This window comes from Lepidochelys kempii, chromosome 5 (genome assembly GCF_965140265.1).
Source record: "Lepidochelys kempii isolate rLepKem1 chromosome 5, rLepKem1.hap2, whole genome shotgun sequence".
NCBI classification, from domain to species: Eukaryota; Metazoa; Chordata; order Testudines; family Cheloniidae; genus Lepidochelys; species Lepidochelys kempii.
In genome coordinates, this window is record NC_133260.1 from 76245564 (window position 1) to 76266704 (window position 21141).

Below are 21141 nucleotides of genomic sequence, written 5' to 3' on the forward strand. Positions count from 1 at the left end.
ATGCAGAGTCTGCATTATGTGGCAGAAACATTGGTGGGGAGGACAAAAATTAATGTTGTTTGGGCACCTGAACTGTGTAATTCCATATTTCGCAATGTTTCATTTAAAGTTTTACACTACAGTTTCTTAGCTTTTTCCAACAGATTTTTTTTTCATGTCAACAGTGTTTTAAAGAGACAAGGTGGCTGAGGTAATATCTTTTATTGGACCAACTTCTGTTGGTGAGAGAGACAAGATTTCGAGCTCTCACCAACAGAAGTTGTTCCAATAAAAGATATTACCTCAGCCACCTTGTGTCTCTAATATCCTGGGACCAATGTGGCTACAACAACACTGCATACAATAATATTTTGTCCCTTGAGTTTTTGATATGTACACAGCTTTAATGATGATGTAACCATTTTTTGTCTTTTGTCTTTGACTTCATTATGAAGTGTATGTATTTCATCTTTTTCCAGTGTATAGTTATAGGAATGAATACAAAAAGATGGTAGTAAAATTGTTTTGTTACTGTATTTGTGGCCTAATATACTGAAATCATCTATGACCAATAAAAACTTCTAACTTTTTTTTCTAGCACTGACTGTAAACAGAAAGTGCTGTCATTACTGGTCAGACAAGTATCCTTGACTGTGCTTCTTACACTTGTGATCTTATGACAGAGCTTCTTGCTGTGACAGATCCTATTTTGTTTTATCTGACACATTAAAACTCCAGGTTTCCTGCTTCTGCCAGCTTTCAGGTATCCTAGCCCACGTGGAGTGCTGGCTATAATTCTGCAGGGTATTTGAATAAGGGTTAAGTTATTTGCTAATGAATGTTGAGCAACCATCTTGATTCCATTACAAAGCTGAAGGGTGGACCACATTTACAATGAGAACAATGTTGTAAATACCACAGTGGATTATAAAACCAAATTCCCAGAACAATAACAGTGACACTTGATTCTTTTGTTGACCAAACATGTTCAGTGTTTGCAGCTTAGGTAAAGTTCTGTTGACTTTTTGGGGGTGCATAAGCTTTGTTATGTGGGTGCTAGAATGAACCTGGTTTAAGAAAACGTAGCCTAACACTCAAATCAAACATAAATGTCAGCAAAGTAGCTTGACAGAGAGCTGATGGATCTTAAGTCTGCTTTTCAGCTCATACACTACACTTGCTATTCTTTAAAACAAAAGTTTTTTATCCAGGACTGATGCTGAGATTAGGTAAATTTATTAAAAAAAAAATACAAATTGAATGTAGTGGATTTGTGATTGTGGGGGTTAGGTTTTTCCTTACACTGAAAAGAGATGACCAGTTTCAGAGTAGCAGCCATGTTAGTCTGTATTCTCAAAAAGAAAGAGAACTTGTGGCACCTTAGAGACTAACAAATTTATTTGAGCATAAGCTTTCATGAGCTACAGCTCACTTCATCGGATGCATTCAGTGGAAAATACAGTGGGGAGATTTATATACATAGAGAACATGAAACAATGGGTGTTACCATATGCACTGTAACGAGAGTGATCACTTCAGGTGAGCGATTTACCAGCAGGAGGGCGGGGGGGGAGGAGAAGACTGGACGGGACCTTTTCGTATGATAATCAAGGTGGGCCATTTCCAGCAGTTGACAAGAACGTCTGAGGAACGGTGGGGTGTGGGGGAGGGGGGAAATAAACATGGGGAAATAGTTTTACTTTGTGTAATGACACATCCACTCCCAGTCTTTATTCAAGCCTAATTTAATGGCCTCCAGTTTGCAAATTAATTCCAGTTCTGCAGTTTCTCGCTGGAGACTGTTTTTGAAGTTTTTTTGTTGAAGGATTGTGACTTTTAGGTCTCTAATTGAATGACCAGGGAGGTTGAAGTGTTCTCCGACTGGTTTTTGAATGTTATAATTCTTGACGTCTGATTTGTGTCCATTTACTCTTTTACGTAGAGACTGTCCAGTTTGACCAATGTACGTGGCAGAGGGGCATTGCTGGCACACAATGGCATGTATCACATTGGTAGATGTGCAGGTGAACGAGCCTCTGACAGTGTGGCTGATATGATTAGGCCCTATGATGGTGTCCCCTGAATAGATATATGGACACAGTTGGCAATGGGCATTGTTGCAAGGATAGGTTCCTAGGTTAGTGGTTCTGTTGTGTGGTTGCTGGCGAGTATTTGCTTCAGGTTGGGGGGCTGTCTATAAGCAAGGACTGTCCTGTCTCCCAAGATATGTGAGAGTGATGGGTCGTCCTTCAGGATAGGTTGTAGCTCCTTGATGATGCGTTGGAGAGGTTTTAGTTGGGGGCTGAAGGTGATGGCTAGTGGCGTTCTGTTGTTTTCTTTGTTGGGCCTGTCCTGTAGTAGGTAACTTCTGGGTACTCCTCTGGCTCTGTCAATCTATTTCTTCACTTCAGCAAATGGGTACTGTAGTTGTAAGAACACTTGATAGAGATCTTATAGGTGTTTGTCTCTGTCTGAGGGGTTGGAGCAAATGCGGTTGTGTCGTAGAGCTTGGCTGTAGACAATGGATCGTGTGGTGTGGTCTAGATGAAAGCTGGAGGCATGTAGGTAGGAATAGCGGTCAGTAGGTTTCCGGTATAGGGTGGTGTTTATGTGACCATCGCTTATTAGCACCGTAGCATCCCGGAAGTGGATCTCTTGTGTGGACTGGTCCAGGCTGAGGTTGATGGTGGGATGGAAATTGTTGAAATCATAGTGGAATTCCTCAAGGGCTTCTCTTCCATGGGTCCAGATGATGAAGATGTCATCAATGTAGCGCAAGTAGAGGAGGGGCATTAGAACAACGCTTCCTCAGCTCTCGTCCCCTAAGTCAGCCATAAAAATGTTGGCATACTGTGGGGCCATGCGGGTACCCATAGCAGTGCCGCTGATTTGAAGGTATACATTGTCCCCAAATGTGAAATAGTTATGAGTTAGGACTAAGTCACAAAGTTCAGTCACCAGGTTAGCCGTGACGTTATCGGGGACACTGTTCCTGACGGTTTGTAGTCCATCTTTGTGTGGAATGTTGGTGTAGAGGGCTTCTACATCTATAGTGGCCAGGATGGTGTTTTCAGGAAGATCATCGATGGACTGTAGTTTCCTCAGGAAGTCAGTGGTGTTTCGAAGATAGCTGGGAGTGCTGGTAGAGTCGGGCCTGAGGAGGGAGTCTACATAGCCAGACAATACTGCTGTCAGGGTGCCAATGCCTGAGATGATGGGGCGTCCAGAATTTCCAGGTGTATGGGTAGCATATAGAATACCCCAGTTTGGGGTTCCAGGGGTGTGTCTGTGCGGATTTGTTCTTGTGCTTTTTCAGGGAGTTTCTTGAGCAAATGGTGGTGTTTCTTTTGGTAACCCTCAGTGGGATCAGAGGGTAATGGCTTGAGGAAAGTGGTGTTGGAGAGCTGCATATCAGCCTCTTGTTGATATTCCGACCTATTCATGATGATGACAGCACCTCCTTTGTCAGCCTTTTTGATTATGATGTCAGAGTTGTTTCTGAGGCTGTGGATGGCATTGTGTTCTGCACGGCTGAGGTTATGGGGCAAGTGATGCTGCTTTTCCACAGTTTCAGCCCGTGCACGTCGGCGGAAGCACTCTATGTAGAAGTCCAGTCTGTTGTTTCGACCTTCAGGAGGAGTCCACCCAGAATTCTTCTTTTTGTAGTCTTGGTAGGAAGGTCTCTGTGGGTTAGTATGTTGTTCAGAAGTGTGTTGGAAATATTCCTTGAGTCGGAGATGTCGAAAATAGGATTCTAGGTCATCACAGAACTGTATCATGTTCGTGGGAGTGGAGGGGCAGAAGGAGAGGCCCTGAGATGGGACAGATTCTTCTGCTGGGCTAAGAGTATAGTTGGGTAGATTAACAATATTGCTAGGTAGGTAAAGGGAACCACTGTTGTGGCCCCTTGTGGCATGTAGTAGTTTAGATAGTTTAGTGTCCTTTTTCTTTTGTAGAGAAGCAAAGTGTATGTTGTAAATGGCTTGTCTAGCTTTTGTAAAGTCCAGCTATGAGGAAGTTTGTGTGGAAGGTTGGTTTTTTTATGAGAGTATCCAGTTTTGAGAGCTCATTCTTAATCTTTCCCTGTTAGCCATCACCTTCAGCCCCCAACTAAAACCTCTCCAATGCATCATCAAGGATCTACAACCTATCCTGAAGGACGACCCATCACGCTCACAGATCTTGGGAGACATGCCAGTCCTTGCTTACAGACAGCCCCCCAACCTGAAGCAAATACTCACCAGCAACCACACACCACACAACGGAACCACTAACCCAGGAACGTATCCTTACAACAAAGCCCGTTGCCAACTGTGTCTGTATATCTATTCAGGGGACACCCTCAGAGGGCCTAATCACATCAGCTATACTATCAGAGGCTCGTTCACCTGCGCATCTGCCAATGTGATATGTGCCAGCAATGCCCCTCTGCCATGTACATTGGTCAAACTGGGCAGTCTCTACGTAAAAGAATAAATGGACACAAATCAGATGTCAAGAATTATAACATTCAAAAACCAGTCAGAGAACACTTCAGTTTCTTTAGTCACTCGATTACAGACCTAAAAGTGGCAATTCTTCACCAAAAATCTTCGAAAACAGACTCCAAGGAGAGACTGCTGAATTGGAATTAATTTTCAAACTGGATACAATTAACTTAGGCTTGAATAATGACTGGGAGTGGATGTGTCATTACACAAACTAAAACTATTTCCCCATGTTTATTCTCCCCCTCCCCCACCGTTCCTCAGAAGTTGTTGTCAACTGCTAGAAATGGCCCACCTTGATTATCACTACAAAAGTCCCGTCCCTCCCCCCCCCCCCCCGCTGGTAATAGCTCACCTGAAGTGATCACTCTTGTTGCAGTGTGTATGGTAACACCCATTGTTTCACGTTCTCTACGTATATAAATCTCCCCACTGTATTTTCCACTGAATGCATCCGATGAAGTGAACTGTAGCTCACGAAAGCTTATGCTCAAATAAATTTGTTAGTTTCTAAGGTGCCCCTCATACTCCTTTTCTGTTTGTGAAATGAGATGGTATTCTATTGCTTTCAGCTAATGGGTGTTTCTTAAATGTTGCTCTTTTGGAACTACTGTTACAAAGCAGGATAAAGGTAAAGGATATAATTGGCTATTATTATTTGACTTTGGACATCATCTTTGTGATTTTTAGTGTGATTGGAGGGGAGAAAAAATTTCTTGTTCCTTAGCTCTAAGAACAAAACAGAAATTTTTAAGAGGATGTCTTACACTTCATGACTTCCTTTAATGTATCATATGTGTGATGACTGATAAAATAATTTCTGCTTGATTTTTTTCTGGGTGGCAGGAAGGGGAGATTTTGTTCTGCAGTTCAGGTGTTGTACTTTAAAACTGTGGATAGACATTTAAACATTTTTCCAGAGTATGATGGACACCTCTAATGGAGCCCCAGGTAAATTAAAACTAAAATCTTACAAATTTTCCCTTTAACATTTTTGTTGTTAGTATTATGTGGATCTTTATGTGTCTACAAAATAAATTTGTTTTGCAAATAATTGTTAATTGGCATTGTATTTTTAACCTATGTGACTATCACACTCAAGAAAAGGATTATATGTCAAAGGATATTTGGTTTATTATTTAAATATAAAAACAACAAGGAGTCTGGTGGCATCTTAAAGACTAACAGATTTATTTGGGCATAAGCTTTCGTGGGTTTTTTACCCACAAAAGCTTATGCCCAAACTAATCTGTTAGTCTTTTAAGGTGCCACCAGACTCCATTTTGTTTTTGTGGATAGAGACTAACAGTACCCCCTGATACTTATTTTAAATATAATATCTATCACTGTTATAATAAGTGCAATGGTGACTGCTGTCAGTCAGGTTTGCATAATGGCTTCCTTTCTAACCTCTTCTTTTCAGTTGCTCATAATTTTCACATTTTGGGTGGAATTTTCAGGCTTACCCTCTGTCTGGAAGTAACTTAGGTCATGTCTACACTACAAACTTTGGTCAATGCAAGCTCCGTCAGGATAAAGCTGCTGCAGTTAGTTTATTGCTTGTGTGTGTGCATACTTGGCTCTTTTTGTTGGCACTACACGTATGTATCAGGAGTGCTTGTATCAAAGCACAGCCTGATGCACCATGACACAGTATCCCAGTGCATAACTTGCCATCATCTGGTGCCCTGTCTTGTGCGAAATTTAGGCAATGCACGGTGGGGCAGAAACAAGTTGTGCAGGAGTGACTGGGAGCAAGAGGTTAAGTTCCAATCACACAACTTTCTCCATTCATATCCAATAACATTCACTCCTTTTTTAAAAAAATCCCACAAACCCACTTGGCACCTCTTGCTGTCCACCATCTGTAACAGAAGCATGGAGCCTGTAGAGCTCTGGACTGTTGTCATGAATGTTGTCAACACTGGATGAACAATCCTCTGATATTTGGAGAGCTGCAGGAAGACCCACAACAGTGGGAGACATGATGTTTTTGTAGAGGACAGGTTGCCATGGGACATCGCAAAAAGAAGTTCAAGGTTTGAATTAAAGGAGGGAATTGTTCAGCTGCATGAAACAATACAATTTTGACCCGTTTCCATGGGTACGAGTACAGGGCACTGGCACTGTTTTCCACAGATGGTGGTGATTTTAGCTGATATCTTGCTCCTGAGAGTAACAAAGGCACAGAGAACACAGTTGCTACTGGCATCCTAAGGTGGGCCGGCCAGGCTTGTATGCTGCTAGCCTGTTTGCTGCAATGGTGCCTGCTGAAGTGGTGTGGGAAAGTGTCTTACCATGGAGGAAGAAGTAAGGCTGACATACCTAGAAACCTTTGGGAGAGGATTTCAGAGGTCCTCCATGAAAGCTTCAGCCAGATCTCTCTGGAGGAATCAGTGGGCATCCCTGTGTACATAACCTAACTGCTCTGCATGGCTCCGCCTGGCTAACTCTACAGGGAAATGAAAAGTAGATAACGCTACCTCTTTGTTGTACCGCTACCTCTTCTAGTACAAGTAAATTAAAGAAAGTCAATACCTGTGTTCTTCTATGCTGGGTTTGGGCGCTGTCTGTACACTGAAACATCGTAATGGGAAATGCATTCACACGCTTAGCTGAGGTTCCTTCCCCTGTGTTGGGCTCTCCCACATTTAGCTATGTTAGATTACTAGACTGCAAAGTCTCAAACATATCCTGGATTTACAGCATAGCCGGAACTCCTGGTCACATGTCCCCCATCCTCCTCCTTGCTGTTCATGGCAGGACTCTGTGTTTCGGGCTCCACAGCACTCTGTGGGGCGCTGGTGGGGCCTCCACCAAGTATGGCATGCAGTTTGTTGTAAAAGCAGCAGGTCTGCAGCTCACCACCAAATCTACTGTTGGCCTCCCTGGTGTTCTGGTATGCCTCCTGAAGCCCCCAACCAGCCCCTGCCAGCTGCAGCCGGCAGGGGACCCTGCAGCTTTGAGCCGTGGGGGAAGGAGAGAGGACTCTGCTGCTAAGAGTCCCCACGGGTGGTGGGGCTCACAAAGGCTCCCCATTTTGTCATGGATATTTTTAGTAAAAGTCAGGGACAAGTCACAGGCTTCCATGAATTTTTCTTTTTGCCTGTGACCTGTCTGTGACTTTTACTAAAAATATCCGTGACACAATCTTGGCCTTAGTTCTGACCTTTGAAAATTGTATGCTAAAATGTTTGTGTGCTGCCACATACGCATTGCTAACTTACCTTTGTAACCTTCCACACCTGCCAGACATTTTTCATTAGACAGTGCAATTTATGTCATGAACAAGGAGGTCTCTGATGAACTTCAGAAGCTTTGTCAGTGGGGAAGACCAGCAAATCAAGGTAGAAAATCCTTAAAGTTAACTTTAAAAAACAAAACAAAAGAATGCCATAAACTGGAAAGCCAGAAAATATTAAGGCTTAACTTTTAAAGAAACAATGAAATACCTTAAATATGCATGTTCTGTACCCCAGCATGAACTCTTTTCCTGTCCTGTGCCCCCTACTCATAAAGCATGAAAGTGAACATGTATCATAATCTTAAATCTTGTACTGACTTTGGGAGTTTTGTCATATACCCTCTTGCTTTGACTATACATAATATGTACCGTTCTTTCTACAACTTTAGATATATGTGTACTATTGTGTAGAACTGTGTACTAAATTGTATATGCAAGACAGAGCATGGATTATTTTTATGAAAACTACACAGTGCGCCTGCTTACATAATAGATTTTACATAAAGTGTACAACATAGAGTAATAGTAAATTATATTCAAACATGTGGGGGGCACCTAGGTTGGCAGTTAAATTAGCTTTGTAGCTAGCTTTCCTGGCTCTTGAACTGCAAATAATAAGGTTTTGCTATTCATGTGTATGCAGAGTTGGTTGGCTTTGTAATCTATTTGATGTGCCCCTGAAATGCCTTGAAGGAGAGCTGTGATGCTGATTGAAAAGAGAACCTAGGTTTGAGCAAAAATTAATACATACCTGACACAGAAGAGAACTTCTCTTCTGAAAAGTTTTCTGTTAGAGATACTGCACCATTATAATAATGAAACTAATGTAGTATAAAGGAATGGAAATAGGGATGGGTGTATGTAATAATGTGTGTAAATATAAATATTGGGAAAAGATATATGCTCAAGTAAAAAGGGACTATGTATTACGAATATGCGGGAGGCGAAATAGTTAAGTCTGTATGTGCAGCCTTTGACCTATGCTACCTTTGCAACCTTAACATTTCCTTACATAGGATTTTTTGGTATGGAATATATGCTAGGTCCTAAATATTTTATTACACAGAGTGGAAATTGAAATTTTTTCAAATATAGTCTAGTGCTGTGAATGTCTTATCTGTTTTAGAGCAAAGACTGTTATGTTAAAGAAGATTTATTTATAGCCCAAAGAGCTTTCAGTAATCTTTTGTATGGCTATACAAAAAACTTTTCATGTTAAATTAAATTTTTAAAGTTAAACTGCAACAGATTGATTACCCACTCTGGCTTTACTTGCCCTGTTGAAATTCAGTTAATTTTTTTAAACAAAGAACTGGTATAAAATAAATTTCAAAAGAAAAAAAAAAACGTAATGGATTTTTATGGTCAGATTTTTCCCAGCCATTATCACGTAACTGCTGCCACCTAGTGGTACTGTGTAAAACTAATATAGCTACAGCACCTATATTAGTCACAGATAGAAGTCAGAAGTGAAAATGTGGGCTGTCACCTTTCATATCCTGTTCCATTTTATCTAGAGAGTTTTAGCTGGCACAGGAAGGGGGTGGGGTTGCACAGTATGCTTTAAACACAGGACTCAAAGTGCAGGGGAACTGAATTCTGTTGCCAAGTCTGCTCCCAAACTTTTGCATGCAAGTCATTAATCTCTATCAGTTTCTCCTTTTCCAAGATGAGAATAAGTACTTGTTTTGTAGGAGTTGAGTCTAAACATCTGTAAAGTATTCTGAAACCCATAGATGCAACTTCGCATTTTATAGCATTTTTCATGTGCACATATTTCCATGCAACTTAAATATTCTTTCCTCCTCACACACTCCCCACAAATCATCATTTGTGAGAGCAGAGGCTGTGTAGCATTTCTAACTTTTGTTTCCTAACCCTATCTACATATTCAGCAGTTCAGTGACTTCTGCTCCTGTGAACCTTAACCTTTCCTGGCAATTGGAAGTTTCTCTGATTGCACCTCAGAGTTCCCCAGGTGATTCGGAATGGCCAAAGACACTTAAATGTTGTGCACACTGAAGCCCAAGGAATGGCTGAGCACCCCCAGAGTAGAAGGAGCTGCAGCAGCCTGGCCCAACAGGGCCACCTACACTGCTAACCAACTTAAGGCTGTACCATATTTCAGGTATTTGCCTGGTATTTGTCTAAAAAGCTGATGATTCACTTCAGGCAAACAAAATTAAAATCTTTTTGAAGCTTGATACTTTGAGCTGCTCAAGAGTGTCTTGTAATGTCTCCCCAATGCCTTTTAGAAAAATCATGAAAGGCATTTGGGGATGGACCACTCTGGTTATCCACAAGTTTTAAAGAAACTGAGCTGGACGTGAACTGGGCTTTGGAGAGTTGGGAGTGGAAACTCCTGTGTGTTGAGAGGCTTTGGCATATACTCGCCTAACATGAATAGTGAATTAGGAGCGTAGTTGTAGCACAGTAGTTCTCAGCAGCTAACCCCTAAATTTGCAGTTCTGTTTGGGGGAGGAAGGTGGCACTCAAAGGAGATGCTGGCAGTGTCTTCAATGTGAGGAGAGTTCCCACCTCTGTTTGTAGGCAGGGAACTAGAATGCTGCCAACTCTGTGCTGCTCAACAGGGATGTCAGGGGCTGATGGAAATGTAAAGGTGCTCCCTTCCCCCACAATATTAATACGAGGAACTTATCAACATGATTTCTTATTACCCAAAGAGACTGAGGAATGAAATCTTTTCAAATTTAATTACGTGATCACAAACTGTTTTTTCCACACAGGAACACTGCCTCATTCAGTGTGCAGGATGGGCAATGCTCTAGGAACTAATCGACATATGAATGCATGGGCAACTGTAATTCTGGCATTGCCTAACTTTGAAATGCTTGACTTTGCAACCTTACATTTTTTTTAACATATTTGTGCATAATTTTCTAAGTTTGTCTGAAAGTCACTGAAACCGCTCCGCCCCCCCGCGAAATTCCATCATATGGAACTATATTGATACTCATATGATTCACCAGCAGGGTTTTGGAACCTTTACATCCTCCACACAGACCTCTGCCACTTGAGCCAATGGAGAAATTGATAGCAGCAACATGTTGTTGTCCCCTGTGTACCAACTGTTAGAAAGGGATGAGGAATATACTTGGCCAGTAGGCTTTATGGATATTTATTGACAGCAGAGGAAAGGTGAGCTTCGAGGTTTTGAAGGGGAGTGTGGCCTATATTAAATTTATAATACAATACAGAACAATGAAATGCTCAATACTCTCCACCTCAGAATTTTATAAATTCCTCTACCTTTATTTCCTTTGCTGGGATTTATGTAATGTTATACATTACATAAACAATGTTATACAGATTTTAGGGAAAGTGAAGTGGGGTGGCCTTTGTTGTTAGTGTTTCCTTAATGTTTAGTGATTGCACTTACAGGATGTTCAGTTGAGCCATATTAACTCATAGGTAGCATTTTTATGGAGGGCAATATGCATTATGAAAACAAGTAGGGTGATCGGCTAGTTATCTTAGGTGCTTGTACATGAACAGAAGAAGCCTGGGAAACAAGCAGGAAGAATTGGAAGTCCTGGCACAGTCAAGGAACTGTGATGTGGTTGGAATAACAGAGACTTGGTGGAGTAACTCACATGACTGGAGCACTGTCATGGATGGGTATTAGCTGTTCAGGAAGGACAGGTGGGGAGAAAAGGTGGAGGAGTTGCACTGTATGTAAGGGAGCAGTATGATTGCTCAGAGCTCCACTCTGAAACTGGAGAAAAGCCTATTGAGAGGCTTTGGGTTAAGTTTAGAGGCAAGAGCAACAAGGATGATAGCGTGGTGGGCATCTGCTATAGACCACCAGACTAGGAGAATGAGGTGGACAAGGCTTTCTTTGGACAACTAACAGAGGTTTCCAGATCACAGGCCCTGGTTCTCATGGGGGACTTCAATCACCCTGACATCTGCTGGGAGAGCAATACATCAGTGCATAGACAATCCAGGAAGTTTTTGGAGAGTGTTGGGGACAACTTCCTGGTACAAGTGCTGGAGGAACCAAGTAGGGGCAGTGCTCCTCTTGACCTGCTGCTCACAAACAGGGAAGAATTGGTAGGGGAGGTAGAAGTGAGTGGCAACCTGGGCAGCAGTGACCATGAAATGGTTGAGTTCAGGATCCTGACAAAAGGAAGAAAGGAGGTCAGCAGAATATGGACCCTGGACTTTAGAAAAGCAAACTTTGACTCCCTCAGGGAACTGATGGGCAAGATCCCTGAGAGGCTAATATGGAGGGAGGTGGGGGAAGGAGTCCAGGAAAGCTGGCTATATTTTAAAGAAGCCTTATTGGGGGTGTAGGAACAAACCGTCCTGATGTGCAGAAAGAATAGCAAATATGGCAGGCGACCAGCTTGACTTAGAGAAATTTTCAGTGAGCTTACACACAAAAAGGAAGATTACAAGAAGTGGAAACTTGGACAGATGACAAGGGAGGCATATAAAAATATTGCTCGAGCATTCAGGGATGTAATCAGGAAGGCCAAAGCACAATTGGAGTTGCAGATAGCAAGGGATGTGAAGGGTAATGAAGCGTTTACACAAGTATGTTAGCAACAACAAGAAGGTCAGGGAAAGTGTGGGACCCTTACTGAATGGGGGAGGCAACCTAGTGACAGATGATGTGGAAAAAGCAAAAGTACTCAATGCTTTCTTTGCTTCAGTCTTCACAGACAAGCTCCCAGACTTCTGCACCGTGCAGCACAGTATGGGGAGGAGGTGAGCAGCCCTCAGTGCTGAAAGAACAGGTTAAGGACTATTTAGAAAAGCTGGACATGCACAAGTCCATGGTGCCGGATGCAATGCATCCGAAGGTTCTGAGGGAATTGGCTGATGTGATTGCAGAGCCGTTGGCCGTTATCTTTGAAAACTCGTGGCGATCAGGGGAAGTCCTGGACGATTGGAAAAAGGCAATATAGTGCCCATCTTTAAAAAAGGGAAGAAGGAGAATCTGGGGAACTACAGACTGGTCAGCCTCACCTCAGCCCTGGAAAAATCATGGAGCAGGTCCTCAAGGAATCCATTTTGAAGCACTGGGAGGAAAGGAAGGTGATCAGGAACAGTCGACATGGATTCATCAAGGACAAGTCGTGCCTGACCAACCTGATTGCCTTCTATGATAAGATTGGCTCTGTGGATATGGGGAAAGTGGTGGACGTGATACATCTAGACTTTAGCAAAGCTTTTGATACAGTCTCCCACAGTATCTCTCTTGCTAGCAAGTTAAAGAAGTATGGATTGGATGAATGGACTATAAGGTGGATAGAAAGCTGGCTAGGTCATCGGGCTCAATGGGCAGTGATCAACAGCTCGATGTCTAGTTGGCAGCCGGTATCAAGCGGAGTGCCCCGGGGTCGGTCCTGGGGCTGGTTTTGTTCAACATCTTCATTAATGATCTGTATGATGGGATGGATTGCACCCTCGGCAAGTTTGCAGATGACACTAAACTGGGGGGAGAGATAGGATCCAGGGTGACTTAGACAAATTGGAGGATTGGGCTAAAAGAAATCTGATGAGGTTCAAGAAGGACAAGTGCAGAGTCCTGCACTTAAGACGGAAGAATCCCATGCACCACTACAGGCTGGGGACCGACTGGCTAAGTGGCAGTTCTGCAGAAAAGGACCTAGGGATTACTGTGGGGATGAGAAGCTGGATTTGAGTCAACAATGTGCCCTTGTTGCCAAGAAGGCTAACGGCATATTGGGCTGCATTAGTCAGACCATTGCCATCAGATTGAGGGAAGTGATTATTCCTCTCTATTCAGCACTGGTGAGGCCACATCTTGTGTCCAGTTTTGGGGCCCCCACTGCAGAAAGGATGTGGACAAATTGGAGAGAGTCCAGCGGAGGGCAAAAAAAAGGATTAGGGAGCTGGGGCACATGACCACATGACTTAGGAGGAGAGGCTTACGGAATTGGTCTTATTTAGTCCGCAGAAGAGACGAGTGCAGGGGGATTTGATAGCAGTCTTCAACTACGTGAAGGGGGGTTCCAGAGAGGATGGAGCTAGGCTGTTCTCAGTGGTGGCAGATGACAGAACAAGGAGCAATGTTCTCAAGTTGCAGGGGAGGTCTTAGGAAACACTATTTCACTAGGAGGGTGGTGAAACACTGGAATGGGTTCCCTAGGGAGGTGGTGGAATCTCCATCCTTAGAGGTTTTTAAGGCCCGGCTTGACAAAGCCTTGGCTGGGATGATTTAGTTGGGGTTGGCCCTGCTTTGAGCAGGGGGTTGGACTAGATGATCTCCTGAGATCTCTTCCAACCCTAATCTTCTATGATTCTATTTCTTTAAGGCCCCTTGTTTGCTCTCAAAGTGGTTGAACCAAAGAAGCTGCGAGCTTACTTGTCTTTTGTAGTAAAGGCAAACTGCCAAGTTAAATTATACCGAATGCTTTTATTAAACCCTTTTGTTAAGTAAGATTTTATTTTGCCTTACTTGAGGTGGAAATGCTGCAACACTTGTAGGATGTTTATAGATTCATAGATACTAAGGTCAGAAGGGACCATTATGATCATCTAGTCCGACCTCCTGCACAACACAGGCCACAGAATCTCACCCACCCACTCCTGCGAAAAACCTCTCACCCATGTCTGAGCTATTGAAGTCCTCAAATCGTGGTTTAAAGACTTCAAGGAGCAGAGAATCCTCCAGCAAGTGACCCGTGCCCCATGCTACAGAGGAAGGCGAAAAACCCCCAGGGCCTTTTCAATCTGCCCTGGAGGAAAATCCTGCCCGACCCCAGATATGGTAATCGACTAAACCCTGAGCATATGGGCAAGATTCACCAGCCAGATACCCAGGAAAGAATTCTCTGTAGTAACTCGTATCCCACCCCATCTAACATCCCATCACAGGCCATTGGGCCTATTTACCATGAATATTTAAAGATCAATTAATTACCAAAATCATGTTATCCCATCATACCATCTCCTCCACAAACTTATCAAGTTTAATCTTAAAGCCAGATAGGTCTTTTGCCCCCACTGGCCCATGTTGGTGAAAAAAATAAGCTTTTGAACTACACAGAGCTCTTCTTCAAGCCGGGGAAAGGTACTCAGTATGTCAGCTAAATACAAGGTGGAGCAGATTGTTTAGCATAAGTAGTTAATGTATATTTTCAGTTTTAATAAAAGGCTTGTCTATACTTTCAGAGACCATTTAAGGTGTAGTGGGCCATTAACACCTCTGCAGTCATAGGACAAAAGATGGGGGATTAGTGGGTTACAGATGGTTGTAATAACTTTTCTAGACACTAAAAGACTTAATCATGTAAGGTCTCAGGCTTGTCTTTTGAATGTTTTGTGCAGGTTTCCTTTGAGGACAAGGACTGACAAGTCAGATATGGAGTGATTGTTTTGTGAAAAGTGTTCGCACACATATGATATGGTGTTTTTGTCTTATCATTTTTCTGTGTGAGTTTATTGGAATGGAAAAAGTAGTGATTGTCTGTTTTTTCACCCACAGAGTTGTTACTGGGATATTTAGCCCATTAGATGGGGTACACCACATGTTGTGATAGGTATGTGTAGGACCCGTGGATCTTGAAAGGTGTGTTGTAGGGGCCGTCCTTAATAAAGACACTGACTTTATGGCTATTACAACAATCTGTAACCCACTTAACCCATCTTTGAGATGTCAACTGGCTACTTCACCTTAAATGGTCACTTAGAATATATGTTAACTATATATGCTAAATAATCTGTTCCATCTTATATTTAGCTGTGACATACTGAGTACCTTTCCCAGATTTTAAAAATGGTATGTAAGAGCTGTAAATGGGTTCCTCCTTCAGCTCCTAGAAACCCTAGCTGGTAAGCTTTCTGGGTGAATTAAACAGCATACACAGTGCACCAAAGTACCTTCACCGCGTGACTTTATTATTGTTTCTCCCTTGTGCTCCAGGTACAAGACAAACATAGCAGGAGCTAAAAAATCTCCCCTCCCTGGTTCAGCCTTTTATGCTGCTTGCCGCCTTCTGGCAGTTATCCAGCTGGTGAGCTAATTATCTCATTACATTAGAGCTGCAAGTAAGCCCTTCTAATCTTTCAAACCCACTCCTATTTCAACCATACCCAGTACTGTGGGTGCTCAAAAATCACCAGAGTGCTGGCTTCCAAAAGCCTCTATTTATAGTTGCTAACAGCACCCTGTCACAGGAGCTTGAGTCCTGGGTGCTATTGAAAATTTTACCCATAACCAAGATTTTTTTTTCTTTTTCTTTTAAAAATGGGGGGAAGGGGCTGCTGAAATGCTTCTGACACAGTGTCTAGGCATGTAAATGGGTGATGTGATAGGACAGAGGTGGGCAAGCTACGGCCCGCAGGACCCTCCTGTCCGGCCCCTGAGCTCCTGTCCCAGGAGACTAGCCCCCGCCTGCTCCCCTGCTGGAGGAGGTTCCCCCTCCCCTGCAGGCTCAGCTCACTGTCCCAACAGCTCAATGCTCTGGGCTGCAGGGCAGCGCGCTCTTGCAGGGCAGCGCAGCTGCTGAGCCGCAGCCTGACCCGGTGCTCTGTGCTGCGCGGTGATGTGGCTGGCTCCAGCCAAGCAGCACGACTGCCTGTCCTGGTCCTCTGGGCAGCACGGCTGTAGCACCGCCAGCCACCAGCGGTCCAGGCAGCACGGTCAGGGAGCAGGGGTGGGTTGGATAAAGGGCAGGGGAGTTCGGGGTGGGGGTGTGGATAGGGATCGGGGCGGTCAGAAGCCAGGGAACAGGGGAGTTGAATGGGGGCAGTCAGGAATGAGAGGAGGGGTTGGATGGGGCAGTGGGGGGCAGTCAGGGGCAGAGGTGGCGGTGGCAGTCAGGGAGAAGGGGTGGTTGGATGGGGCAGGAGTCCGGGTGTGTGGGGGGTGGTCAGGAATGAGAGGAGGGGTTGGATGGGGCAGCGGGGAGCAATCAGGGGTGGGGAGTCCGGGGGCGGTCAGGGTACAGGGAGGGGTGGATGGGGCAGGAGTCCAGGGGGGCCATCAGGGGGCGAGAAGCGGGAGGGGGGGTTGGATGGGGGCGGGGTCACAGCCTCCCCTAACTGGCCCTCCATACAATTTCAAAGAAACCCGATGTGGCCCCCAAAAAGTTTGCCCACCCCTGTGATAGGAGGTCCTGAGCACCAAGCATCTTCAGTGGGGGGAGTTAGGTCCTCAGCACTTTTAGCAGTCATTTAAAAAAATTAGCCATTGTGCTCATAAGAGAAAACAGCTCTTGCGCCAAAAAAAAAAAAAAATCAGTTGTGAATGTGACCTTCCGTCTGGCCTTAACGCTAGCAATAAGCTGACTTAAAACCAATTTGGGAAATGTATAAATCTATGTGCTAATGTTAACGTTAATGTTAATGTTCACTGCTGGAGAGTGAATTTGTGGGGGGGGGGGGTAGAGGGTGAGAAAACCTGGATTTGTGCTGGAAATGGCCCAACCTGATGATCACTTTAGATAAGCTATTACCAGCAGGACAGTGGGGTGGAAGGAGGTATTGTTTCATATTCTCTGTGTGTATATAAAGTCTGCTGCAGTTTCCACGGTATGTATCCGATGAAATGAGCTGTAGCTCACGAAAGCTCATGCTCAGATAAATTGGTTAGTCTCTAAGGTGCCACAAGTACTCCTTTTCTTTTTACGAATACAGACTAACACGGCTGTTACTCTGAACCCTATAGAAACTTAAAAGCAGATGACAGGTTTCAGAGTAACAGCCGTGTTAGTCTGTATTCGCAAAAAGAAAAGGAGTACTTGTGGCACCTTAGGGACTAACCAATTTATTTGAGCATAAGCTTTCGTGAGCTACAGCACACTTCATCGGATGATGAAGTGCAAGACTGAGGCCAGACTTGCCATGTTTCCTTTCCATTCTTAATCATTTTTAAGAATTGCATATTTTTTCACTAAAACATACACCACTGTTCCTTATCCGTGACTGTCACTTTGAGGATGTGCCCTCTGTCTGGACCTATAGTGAACTTTTGGCTTGTCTGCAGAAAAAACAGTACTATTGTTACAGAAATAAAAGTTTGCTTTGCTCCCTTTCTCGAAGTGATATATCATGAAATTTTGTCCTGTTCCTGTAGAGTGCCCTCAACTGCTCCTGAACTCAGTGGAAGATGGTCATAATCAGCGCTTCAGTTTTAGTTGTGTTAGCTATTGCATTGATGCTGCAAAACCATCTACCCAATCCACTATATTATTTTTAAAAAATGTATAGCTGTTTTATTTCTTGGTAATTGTAAATACTGTTGCAATTTGAGAAGTCATATTTTTCTGGTATTAAGTCAACTCAGCGCTATAACAGAATGCAGCCTAGACAGCTGATTTCTAATATGTGTTTTTACAAAGTATATTCAAGTAAGGACATTGCATTTGTTTCATAAGAGGTATCCTGGCTAGAATGTGTTGTGGTAGGATAAATTCCTCATGAACACTTATGCAAAGAAATCTCAGGAAATTTAAACTTCATATGAAAAGTTTAAATTTAAACTTATTGTGTAAAACTAAACAACTATCTTTTTCATTATGTATATATTTAAATATATATGCATTGTATATTATCAATCAGAATTTGTATATGGCCTGCTATAAAAGAGTCTGCTGTACTGAATGCAATTACAAATTGATATGTACATTTTCCATGCATTTGTATATAAAAAGTTAGTTGACCAAATATATACTTTAAGATATGTAACCAGTTGAGTATTTAACGTGTCTAGACAGTGTTGAATAGGTTGAATGAACAGACCTGACCTGTAGTTTACATGTGAAGAGAATAGTAGCTGGCATTCATTACTGAAGAGAACACTAAGTAATGGGGATGTCCCAAGGCAAGATTGGGAGATGGAGGTTATATAGCAGGGATGCCATTCCAAGTAATTTTCATAGTTTTGAGTTTGTCTTCTACCTGGAATGATGCAGAAGTTTTCATAACACTACTTTTAAGAGCATCCTTGGATGCTCTTATGTGAAGTATGTTTAATGTATGAATATGAAAATTATCATATTGGTATTGGATCAGACCAAGTCAATAAACTCACTAAGAAATTTGTTCAGAGTGAACACAGGGAACAGGAACACATTTGTATGAGATTTGTTGTTTGAAAACTTTTATTTTTTTAATAATCCCATTTTGGAGAGGCACAGGTTTTTTTGTATTACACAGGCAGTGCTGGTTTATCCCCTTGATGCCAAGCTTTATCTGGATTTGTAACAAATCCTTCTATTAATTTTTTCGACTAACTTCACTGGTTCTGAAATAAAGCTCAGTGTTCTCCAGGCTCACGTCAATGCCTTTTAAAAAAAAATTTTAAAGAAAGCTGCAGTATTGGCTATCTTCTAGTCTCCAGTTATGGCATAAGGTTTTTAATTATGCTCTATTTGTATTAACAAATCAGCTACTTCATTCTTAAATTCTTTCAGAATGTTTGGATTAATACCACCAGCTTCTTATGACTTGTTGCAATTTTAATTAAAACGTTTTCCCAACACCATCTCTCTTGACACATGTCAGTGTCTGGTAATACCTCAGCTTCACTGCCTGCAAGAAATAGTTCTGAATTAAGTATCTCCCCATCTTCTGTGATGAAGCTATAGCCTCTCTGCAATGTCCTTATTATACTAATTGCTCCCTTTACTTCCCTGGAGTCTGGGGAATCCACTTACTTTCTTGCAGGCTTCCTATTTCTGATACAGAATTTCAAGTGGGTTTGTGCCTTTGGCTCTTTGCTCTTCAGATTTCCTCTTAGACTTCTCAATTTCCAGTATTGTTCCAGAGAGCAATAAGCCATATCATAAAATAAACATTGGCAGATAAGGATTTTTATTATAAAGCACCTCCAGGAATGCCCAACTGATTATATGTCTTTGTTAGCTGGACATGTCGATCCCACTTGTCAGAGAAAAATAGTTTAAAATAACTAAAGTCTAGAGTACTCTGTATCAGTGTTTCTCAGTATTTATCTGTTGAGGCTCTCGTGTTCAGTTGAGTTGTTCTTGCTGTCTGGTTCATCGCTCCCTAATTCTTCACATAATGGTCTCTCCTAGTCAGAATAAAAACTTTGCAATCAGTGTATGAGTTCTGTTTAGTATTTGTATTGCTGTAGCACCTAGAAGTTCCAATCATGGACCAGTACTCCATTGTGGTAGGTGTACACAGGACAAAAGCCTGGTCCCAGCTCCAAAGTGCTTACAATCTAACACAATAGATTGGAGAGTACAAGGAAACAATGAAAAAAAAGCTGGGGAAAACAAACCCTTTAGATTGGATTTTCAATAACTGGAGGAGTACTGTTGTTAACCTCTGGCAATAGCCATTGCAGATCTTGGTGCATATCCTTGAAAGGAAGGCAGGTAGCAGGCAACATGCTTTGGTTTTCAGTATGTCCCCACAGTTAACTTTGACTACAATGCTTCCCTCCCCACGGCGCATGCTTTTACACACAGTTAGTTATTTATACACAGTTTCCAAGCCATTTCATTTCCTGGCAGTAAGCAAGCTTGTGTGGTGGTGTGCTCTTAGATGTTGAAAGTATGGATCTTCTTTCTCCATAATTACCAGGATCGAGACCTATTGCCTTTTATAGAGGCAGTGTTTCTTTTTCATGCTTCTGTACAAGCTGCAGCTATGAGATGATGGCATGAGTTTCAGAGGCAGTTTTGGGGTCAGAGAAAGGTGGTGGCAGTTGCTTGCAGTTAAGAGTAGTACAACAGCAGCATCTGAATAGGATCATGCAGACACAGTGGCTTGGACTGAGTGATGGCTGCTTTTAATGGCACGTGACCCTTACACAGTGTGCGGCTTCTGGCCCAGGAACACAGGCACACACTGGTGGGACCATATTGTTCTGCAAACATAGGAGGACCAGCGTGGGCCCCAACCTTCTCTTGAAGAAAGGCACATTCATGGAGCTGTGAGAGAATCTAGACCAGGTACTTGACTGGCAGAGCACCCAGATGACAGACCCAATAACAGTCCATGAGCGTGTTCTGATTGCCCTGTAGAAACTGGCAAGCCCCGATTGCTACAAACTTGTTGGCAATCAGCTTGAGGTTGAAAAATCTATAGCTTGCAAACTGGTCATTGAGGTTTGCAAGGCAGTTAATGCTGTGCTATCCCCGGGGCTTGTCAGAATTGCAGTTTTGATTAATGAGCTTCCTGAACTGTGCAGGTGTGATTGAAAGGATGCATATACCCGTCCTATGCCAGCAAGCAAATATATTAACAGGAAAGGATACTACTCCATTGTTATGCAGGCCCTTGTGGATCACCTTGGCATATTTATTGACACCTAAGTCAGATTAATGGGAAAGGTGCATGACGCCAGGGTATTCCATAAATCTGGCCTGTTTTAAGCATGGGCAAGCTTGTACATTGCCCCCAGCAATACACAATCATCAATGGAGTGTTCATACCAGCTGTGATTTTAGGAGAGCCAGTGTT

General features: G+C 42.9%; 1 protein-coding gene and 1 long non-coding RNA gene across 4 annotated transcripts in view; one reads left to right on the top strand and one right to left on the bottom strand.

Annotated features, from left to right (window-relative positions):
* The window catches only part of TNFAIP8 (TNF alpha induced protein 8), a 107227-nt gene that overhangs the window by 41899 nt on the left and 44187 nt on the right, over positions 1 to 21141 (top strand). Inside the window, exon 1 of one of the 3 annotated variants that reach the window (XM_073344800.1) lies at positions 15701 to 15719. The exons of the other annotated variants lie outside the window; for them this stretch is intronic. The gene's annotated coding sequence lies outside the window, so the exon portion shown is untranslated. Of the gene's footprint in view, positions 1 to 15700; positions 15720 to 21141 lie in introns of those variants that run through there. 3 annotated transcript variants of the gene reach the window in all.
* The window catches only part of LOC140911543 (uncharacterized), a 115720-nt gene that overhangs the window by 13761 nt on the left and 80818 nt on the right, over positions 1 to 21141 (bottom strand). The window contains exon 3 of the long non-coding RNA XR_012159041.1: positions 7694 to 7834. This is a non-coding gene — a long non-coding RNA (uncharacterized lncRNA). The remainder of the gene's footprint in view (positions 1 to 7693; positions 7835 to 21141) is intronic.